This window comes from Aplysia californica, unplaced genomic scaffold, assembly GCF_000002075.1.
Source record: "Aplysia californica isolate F4 #8 unplaced genomic scaffold, AplCal3.0 scaffold00581, whole genome shotgun sequence".
NCBI lineage: Eukaryota > Metazoa > Mollusca > Gastropoda > Aplysiida > Aplysiidae > Aplysia > Aplysia californica.
Genome location: NW_004797851.1, coordinates 6388 through 16692, shown reverse-complemented (window position 1 = coordinate 16692; position 10305 = coordinate 6388). Strand labels below are relative to the sequence as shown.

Below are 10305 nucleotides of genomic sequence, written 5' to 3'. Positions count from 1 at the left end.
CTCTTCCTCCTCCTCCTCCTCCTCCTCCTTCTCCTGCTCCTTCTCCTTCTCCTTCTAGGGATGTAAATGTTTCAGATTTATAACCCTTCCTACTTTAAAAAAAACAATCCAAAGGATGGAGGAAATCAAGAAAAGAGTCAAAAAGTTCCCCCGACACAAAGTGACTGGACTCCGTGGTACATTCGTCTTGCTCATGATATCATTATCATTACTTCTGCTACTGTACGACTTGTCCTAAAGCCCTTCTCGCACATTCTCTTGGCACGGTTTATTCTCACATCACACACACGTAAACACACCCACACACTCACACACACACACACAATGTGCGACACTGACAAGACTTCTGTATTCACGACAAGAAGTTCTGGGGAACAAGTCGGAAAGCTGTTGGGAAATGTGTTGTGCGAATAGTCAACCAGCTCTGTTGTTTTCCAGGTTTCATATATCTTCTCGTATCCTAGTATCTGCATTTGTTGCCATTTTATGGTCCAAAAGTTGCCAAAAATTGCCCCCCCAAAAAGGCCAAACTGCCTTAAAAGTTGCCAATAATGTCCAAGCGTTCAACTCTCTGTGACGACGTATAGCAAAATGTTGATAGAGGTAACTTGATCTAAAGCAACAGAATTTCTTGTGCTCTGTTTTAAGCTTCCAGAATATCTTTCGTATCCGCAGAGAGTAAAAACGTGAAAGAGAAAGTTTTCACAACAGAATGATATAAACATGAAAACAGCAATTAAACAACCACAAAGATTAACCAATAAAGGCGTGTGCCCAAAAATTGGCTGTTTTCACCTAAACCTGTGTAATTCAAGAAAAAGTGCGGGATATTACATGTAGATTATGGAATCACACACAAGGGGCCTGCCAGTGTCAGTATTTGGTTTGGGTGGAGACACGCTCTAAAATAACACATTAAATAAATTAGAAAAGGAAGGAACTACATCAAATTAGATGACATTACGCTTTATAAACACAACCCCCAAAAAAGAAAGAAAAACAGCACATCAGAACAATAACAAGAAAAAAAATAACACACCTACAAATTAAAACGCAAAACCAGAAAAAACACACCAGCAAATTACAACATAAGAAATAAGGAAAAATAAGACGAACAGCAATAGAAATTGTACGTAATGTACTGTATATCTTTGACATGAAAACAACAAATCGACGTGATGTCAGCAAGTAAGAGACAAAGTGAAGCGGAAGTGAAAATAAACTTCCTTTCGAAAATTAAAGGTTTGGGGTAATTTTGTTTTTACATTCTCCGGCGGTGTTTTCAATTTTAATCTATTTTTTTGTGGGGAAAATTGCGAAGATTTTCGGACCGAAAAATCTCAAAATGGCGGACACGACAAACGCAGATGCTAGATATTATTTATGGATAATACATTGAATATCAAAACCTTCTTTGGCTCGGATTTCCCCTCTTGTGTATTGCGTATAAACACACTGAAGCACGTGTAAGAGGCCTGATATGTTGAAAATGTCTTTGAGACTATTGCCTGATATGTTGAAAATGTCTTTGAGACTATTGCCTGATATGTTGAAAATGTCTTTGAGACTATTGCCTGATATGTTGAAAATGTCTTTGAGACTATTGTCAAGGAATAACATTGTCGTAGGTAGGTCTAGATGAAGACCTTTTAGTACTGTTTGAAGTGACAGCAATGCTGCCAAGTCTTATATCCTATCTGGCATAGATGTGCTTTCAAAATGAGGAAGGGAAAATGGCGGCCTCCATGAAGCTTGTTGACTTATAGCCTGGTCAGAAATTCGTGGCACAACTTATTGTCCAATATCTCCTCAACTATAGAGCATAAACTCTCCAGCTTTTGCACAGTGACTTGTATCAACTTGTCTTAACCGATCTATATTTTTGTAAACAGCTGTTAGCTCTACTCTAGAAAATTCCTTAATAAAAAAAAAAAATTTTTTTAAATCCCAGTGGGTGGTTTCTAGATTTTGCAAATGGTGAGCTGTGACGTCGGCCATATGGGTACGCAAAATGTGTGTGAGAAGCAGGAAATGCGGTGAACAGTTCCATTTTGCATAAAGGAGGTTTGTAGTACTTTACGTAAACTGATGATGAACAGTTTTTAAATCTAGCCTTAATTGTAGCGGGAAAAATATGATTAGGTAAGACAAATTGAGACAAACTGCCGTGCAAAGTATAGGTGACATTTATTCACCAGCTAAAAAGATAATTGAGGATAGGTTGCGCTACCATTCTTTTACCCCAATGTTACAAACCTGTTGAAGTTGCGGATGTTAACCGAAAAAAACGACTGAAATGACAATTGCTGTGAACAAAACATGTTCACGATCACAGCAAATTTCTACGAAGCGCAATTGCACCCCCCCCAAAAAAAAAACAAAACAACCCCCACAACAACAACAACAAAAAACAACAACAAAAAACAACAACTCTACAACTTAAAAAATATATTTTTCTCCTCTCTGACGTTTTGCCCATAGGAATTTGTCTGACATTCATTTTAGATAAATCTACAGTTATGCTGTAAAAAAACAACCCATTTTCAGCTATGTCCCCATTTTTGTATCATGACGAACTAGTTCGCATTAGGTCTACGGTCCTACCACTAAAAGTCCCAACGATTGCGCCATATTGCAAACTACAGTAGTCTAACAGGCCAACAGAAGTTGGCAGATAGTTGTTCTCAAGTTTCCTTTTCCTGTTGAGATCACGGTTAAGATTAATTGATAAAGAGCAGAGAGCTTTTCGTGTTGAACATTTCCTCACCACCAACTCATGTCGTAAGTTTCGCACAAGGAACGGAAATAATGTTACAGTGTTCTTAGGGCCTCCTTTGATGTCGAGGTGGAAACGGTCCATCTTTTAGGACCTGTAGAGAATGAGAACTAAAAATTCCCAGATAAAACGACCTCTTCAGGTCAAACACACACCGTTCGCACCCCTTTAAACGTCACCAGGGTGCAGAATTCAGCAGATGAGCCCCATGAGACGTCTGTCCGTAGACGATGTCTGCAGCAATGACTTTCCTACATCTCAACGGTCCGCATTCTCAAGGCAGATCTTCATCTACGACTTTATCTGTTGGTTCCTTGGCAAAGCCCATATTCACCTTTCAGGTTATATCAACTCCACAAATTTTAATGCTGTCTATTTGGGCGCCCTACCCCCCCCCTCCCTATTGTCTCTAGAAACAGCTCCATACTGTAAGGTGTGCTGTGTGTTTGGCTTTGAGTACTGGGTGGGCCCTTGTGTTTGGCCACTCTGAACATGACGAATGACTGAATGACTGAATGACTTAATGACTGAATGACTGAATGACTGAATGACTGAATGACTGAATGACTGAATGATTGAATGACTGAATGACTGAATGACTGAATGACTGAATGACTGAATGACTGAATGACTGAATGACGCGTTCAAATGTGTCGAGTCCAAAGAAGGGATATAGGCCATTGGTTCTCGGAATTCGAGAATTAAAAAAAAGAAACTCTGTAGGAGAAAAGAAGTAATTTATTTTCTAAGGTTACAAGGGTGGAAAGATTAAATTTAAAAAATAAAAGGAAAGGAATACATTATTTTTTTAAAAACCCAATCGTTTCATGATTTTCCTTGCAAGATCTTTCAAATTGGCGCAATTTGCATTTACAGGTGATTTTCATAAAAGCCATTTCCTTTTTCAAAATAAGATTCTTTTTTTTGGTGAATTCTATGTCAAACAAATTCATTTAGAATGAATTATATCGGTTCCAAATTACAACACTCTAGTACAAATTTTAATCTGTCCCCGTGGTTTTATGCACCCCGCATAATTTAGCAAAATTTGATCATTTTTGCATAATTTCTGACTAGTTTCCTTTATCATATTTTGTTAAAATTAGCAGAATCGCATAATTTCACACTTTTGGGCTCAGTTTTCACAATTTCCTAATTTTTCGTGCATAAAACGATCAGGACAGACAAATTGTGTGCGAGATATTAAAAAACTAAAGTTGCACAATTTTTTAAAGTTGTTTCTTGGGGGGAGGGGGGGGGGGGGTCGCCGTGAACATCAGGGAAAACTAAATGACAAAATGAAAAGGCTAGTATTGTGTCTATGATCTTCTCACAATAAACAGACATCAGCTACTCACCCACGTGGCCCTCACAGGAGGGAACCAAGGAGCCAGCCTCCTAAATGATCCACATTGATGAAAAGGGGCGGTGGTTTATCAAATTTTATTTTATTTTAGTATTTTATTTTATTTTATTTTTGAATTTCATTAAAATTTCATTAAATTAAATTATTATTTTTATTTCTTAAATAATTTGATTTTTTAAACTTAAAAAAACCTTATTTAATTAATTTAAAAAAAGTATTATTATTATTATTATTATTATTATTATTATTATTATTATTATTATTTTTTGTATTATTATTATTATTTGTATTATTATAATTATTATCATCATTTAAATTTTTATTATTATTATTAATATCATTATTATTATTATTATATTATTTTCATTATTATTATTATTATTATTATTATTATTATTATTATTATTATTATTATTATTATTATTATTATCATTATTTATTTATTTATTTTTTAAAATTAATTTTTTTAATAAAATTTTTTAAACATTTATTTATTTTTTATTTTTTAAATTTATTTTTTATTTATTTATTTTTGGGGGGGTAGGGTCGGCGACAGCTAGTATGACCACCATGACATCCAAGAAACATTGAACCCTGAGAGTTCAGGACATTAAATGCTGAATACAGTGGGTTAAAAAAAAAATTGAGATATTTTAAGCAGTTTTTGAGATATTGCACATTTTGCGAGGTAGGGTATAAAGATTTAATTTTGAGGAAATTAGCGTTTAAGTTTAGAACACTTACAAACTTGAAGAAAAAAATACGATGATTCAATTGTTTCTAATGTATTTATTCATGAAAAATTCATTTTCAATTCGGCCTTCAGTTGACATCAATATCATGATTAGAACTGAAAGGTTAAAGAAGAGAAAACATGCTTCAACAATAGATTTTGACATCTTTTAAAAACAGTTTTCAGCATCTTTTTAAAACAGACCCTTATCTCCAAATAATTCAAAATAAAATATTTGAAAGTCGAATCTATTCAGACTTTTTTAACACATTGTTGAAAAATGGTGGAACTGAAAAATGGTGGAACTATCTTTTTTTTTAAATTGGAAAACGTTGTTGAAAAATGGTGGAACTATCATTTTTTAATTGGAAAACGTTGTTGAAAAATGGTGGAACTATCATTTTTTAATTGGAAAACGTTGTTGAAAAATGGTGGAACTATCATTTTTTTTATTGGAAAACGTTGTTGAAAAATGGTGGAACTATCATTTTTTTTATTGGAAAACGTTGTTGAAAAATGGTGGAACTATCATTTTTTAAATTGGAAAACGTTGTTGAAAAATGGTGGAACTATCATTTTTTAAATTGGAAAACGTTGTTGAAAAATGGTGGAACTATCATTTTTTAAATTGGAAAACGTTGTTGAAAAATGGTGGAACTATCATTTTTTTTATTGGAAAACGTTGTTGAAAAATGGTGGAACTATCATTTTTTTATTGGAAAACTGTTGAAAAATGGTGGAACTATCATTTTTTTAAAATGGAAACACATTTTGGTGGGGTTTTTTAAAGTGATTTTTTTGTAATTATCAGCCTGCAGCTCAAGGCCTTGGTTTGATGCCTTCATTTTTTGGAAGAATATGCAAATCTTCCAATAATTTTAATAGATTATAACAAACAACAACTCTTATAGTTTATGTCTATAACGTACGAGTAACAGGTGGGAAGAACAGAGGGTCCCATCTTCCTGGATCATCACATACAACTGTCAGTAAAGAACAGAGGGTCCCATCTTCCTGGATCATCACATACAACTGTCAGTAAAGAACAGAGGGTCCCATCTTCCTGGATCATCACATACAACTGTCAGTAAAGAACAGAGGGTCCCATCTTCCTGGATCATCACATACAACTGTCAGTAAAGAACAGAGGGTCCCATCTTCCTGGATCATCACATACAACTCTCAGTATATTAATGGCACACAACTGTCGAGTAAAGAACAGAGTAACCCGCCCCTCCTGTCCAGTGGTGATGAGCTGGGGCCAGTGTGTTTTGGTGTGAACAATTAATATGATGTAAAGACTATGGACTGCGATTTTCATAAGTATTCATTAAGGAATTTTCTAGAATACATGGTACAGGTGATTAAAAGAATATTCATCTGTTGACAAAATGGCAGTTTTGTGAAAATGTCAAAGTTGTCTGATATTCTTTGAAATAATGTACTTTCGCAGTCCCTGCCTTCATGATCATAAAACAGTTTAAATTGTGTTGATATCTTTATTAGTTAAAAAGTTATGGCGATTTTTCGTACCTAAAATCTGGCCACTTTCAGGCCATTTTAACTCTGGGTTTTTGTGACACCCAAACGCAACGTAACAACACAAATGACCATTACTCAACACAGATGACCATTACTCAACACAAATGACCATTACTCTACACAAATGACCATTACTCAACACAAATGACCATTACTCTACACAAATGACCATTACTCAACACAAATGACCATTACTCTACACAAATGACCATTACTCAACACAAATTACCATTACTCAACACAAATGACCATTACTCAACAAAAAATGCATATTTTTAAAAAGTGTTGTTCATCAATTTGTTGGGAATTTTACACAGAATGCACACAACTACAAAACACCCCTTTACACAGTCACGGAAATATATTTTGGTACTTATACTACTTATAGAGATACAGGGTGGTAAAAAATCCCCCACACAGATAACCCGAAATGGACAAAAAGGGAAATAACTTTGGTGCTAATGGTTATGTTTCGACAGATCATGCAGCATTCTCTTTGTCTTTCTTCACTGGTCATAATTATTAGAGTTAAACCAACTAAGTAGTACTTTCAAAATTTTTGCGGTCTCTCTTAGATTTTAAAACTTGTTTTTAGAGTTTTTCTAATCGTAAAACGGATCCCGCACCAACAACAACAAAACCTCCCCTCTTCATGACCATAAGTTAGCTCCCTATCCTTCTTTTTCTAAGTATAGTAACATACATTTGTGGGAAGCTATATATATACATTTTGTATTTTATGCTTTCAAGTGCATAAAAGAGCTTATAACGTCAAGAAAAATGTTCATCAGAGACCACTTTTGTAGTAGGCCACTGGAACATGATAATAAACAGTGGAAAGATGACCAGAAAATAACAAAATTATCTTATGATCTTTCACTTGCAATTTTCTTGGGACAAATTATAGCCTATCTCGTTCTTTTATTTTTTCATAATTTTTTTTTGCCACTTATGGCAATTGTATTGTTCTGAGTTATTCTCAACTAGCAGTTTTCATGGATGAGCACAATTATTGTTTCCTATTAAGTCAGAGACTCACTGTCTCAAAATTCTCCTGCCATTCTTTGGCCACAAAGAAACTGTCACAATTTGATCATGTAAAAAGTAAAAATATCCAGACAATAATAACACACATTTATTAGGTACTGAAAGTGAAAGACTGAGCAGTGGCTTTATGAACCCTGTTCTCTACTAGATCTACTAACTAGTAGCTTCGCACGCTCATATGACCTACATACATAACTAGTAGCTGGCGCAAAAGTGATTTGAGAAAAAAGTTGTCTAGTAAAAGTGATTGTTATGATGAGATTAATTATGATTAATTCTGGATACTATAGCTAGATAGATGCTGAATCTAACATCAATTAGAACTGTGCAATCCAAGTTGTATTTCTATTCCAAAGCCCAAAGGCATACGTGATGTAATTTGTAAGTTAGATCTAGTAGATGCTGGCTCTGTGACAGCTGTCAGCTAGCCTGCTACTGCAAATTCTAGACAGGGAATCTTGATTTAGCTATCGTCTACACTATTCAAGAGCCAAATATGGAACAAAACTGTGAATTTTTTAGTCAGTCCGTTCATGATTTCATAGTCGCACGTATTATTAATGTCCGGAGAAACAAGTAAAGTGCGAATAAATGTATTGTCGCCCCAATACGTTATCGCATATATTCGCGGTGTGGCTTTTTGTATGCATTTTTACGGGAAGCCCCATGGCGTTGTGCGCAGTTCAGGCTAAATAACTCGGGTGTCAAAAGGAATTGGAATGGATAATCTATAACTTCTGAAAGATTCATAAATATACAGCCAGTAGTTTTCATTTTATCGCGTTGTAAAAACTGCCTTGTTTTCAGATGCAAATATTTCCAGTTCTACTGAACCGATTTTCACGCGAAGACCGCCATTTTGAAGACCTTTCTTTTCTGTTTAAAAAGATGTATCGGGAGTGGTAGTGCAATTCGCAAAACGAAACAAAACTGTGAGTTGTTTAGACCCACCGTAGCGCGAGGCTTCACGGCCGGTCACAAAAATCTACGGGGCGTACCGTGAGCGCGTCCACTTAACTGTGAAGTTGGAGAGTGTATCTTCAACAGTTGGAGAGTGTATCTTCAACAGTTGGAGAGTGTATCTTCAACAGTTGGGGAGATATTTGACAATAAGTTACACCTCGAATTTTTGATCACCCTATACTTGTGTTGCAAGTGCCGTAAAACTCTTACTAAAACAGTATGGCATTCTTCAGTCTCAGGAGACTATGGGTCTGCGCTGTAGGAGATTTCAGGTTCGAGAGCTGCGCTTGCTGTGGCTGAACAGGCCCACACGGAAATGACAGTCCCTGTGGCAGTGACTGAACTTGGGGCGTAAAACTCTTACCAAAACACCATCGTGACAAACCGACCCCAAGTGAACACTCTCTCAATGCGTGCAATGTAACGTGCTCGGGGTATACCGTTACTTTTCTCCATTGAAGCCATTGATTACTTTTGGAAAGTTACTATAACTTCACAATTTACTTCATAAAATAAATCACTTTGTGGCGGTCTTGAAAATTAGGGTGAATGTCGTACTAACCACAGTAGAGTTACACACACACACACACACACACACACACACACACACACACACACACACACACACACACACACACACACACACACACACACACACACACACGCAAGTGGGTGTTTCGTGGGTGCTCTGGTGTGGCTTGCTCCTTCTTTCCCACCAAACATCTATCGTTCTGATCTCTTCTCCTTTCTGTGTTTGTTACTCTCTTGTACTAAAATGTTTTTTTAAAAACCCCACACACAAAGAAGATCATTTAGGATCATGAAATATTTTTTGAGATTCAAAAGCTCAGATAATGTGCAAAAGCCAGACATTCAGAAATTGCCCTCTCCCAGACCAGTACTAAATTTATTCCAAAGTCGACGCACCAGAAAGCGTATCTGTATCTCTGTTGGTATTCTTCTATCAAACCATTTCTGTTTGCATTTACCAATTCGTAATCGTGTTTTACAATCTTACGATAATCTGCTTTGAAAATAATAAAATGATAACAGTTGGTTATTTATCATTGGCCCGGTTGAAAAAACAACACGAAAATCATCACTCACACCTAAACTAGACCTTTAGGCTTACGATTTGGAATAAGCGCTGCCTCGATCGTAGCTGTCAAAATAAAACAGAAGTCGAACTGAACTGTAATATATTATATGTGGTGCTGCAATTTGGTGCTTCTTTGTCATACACACAAGGGCCGGGTTCCATTCCTATAGAGGAAGAAATTACATCGAGTATCTATCTCCACCTTCCTGCTTGGGCGTTGTCTTTTTCACCCTGGGCCGGCCCTGACAGACGACACTGAAGCTGCCAGCCTCCTAAATGAGCTAAATTATATCGATGGGGGTGTAAAAAGACACCATTGTGCACATTACGAAATTTTTAATTTCTAAAACACTCAACCAGATTAAACCCCATCAGTCGCCACCCGACTTCGCACCCATACCCTAAACAGGTAAAAAGAAGCTACGTTGTTAAACAAAATCTACTTTTATCAATACGAGAGAGTAACAATGATGATATTTTTCTATCCCCCTCTTTGCACATAAGTGCTACAACAGTTACCAGTCGTAACAAGCACTAGCCTGTAAGTGGCACAACAGTTACCAGTCATAACAAGCACTAGCCAGTAAGTGGCACTTAGTGGTCGGGATGAGGGTGGAGACAATAGGTTTGTGAACACTGATCAGCGTCATTGGTGTAGTGTTGGGGTGAGTAATTTAGCAGCTTTTTCTGCACCTGTCGCATTTCATAACTGTCTATCTATCTTTCTATCTATCTATCTATCTATCTATCTATCTATCTATCTATCTATCTATCTATCT

At 36.1% G+C, this 10305-nt stretch overlaps 1 protein-coding gene across 1 annotated transcript in view; it reads left to right on the top strand.

Annotated features, from left to right (window-relative positions):
• The window catches only part of LOC101854822, a 62205-nt gene that overhangs the window by 51426 nt on the left and 474 nt on the right, over positions 1-10305 (top strand). The window lies entirely within an intron of this gene.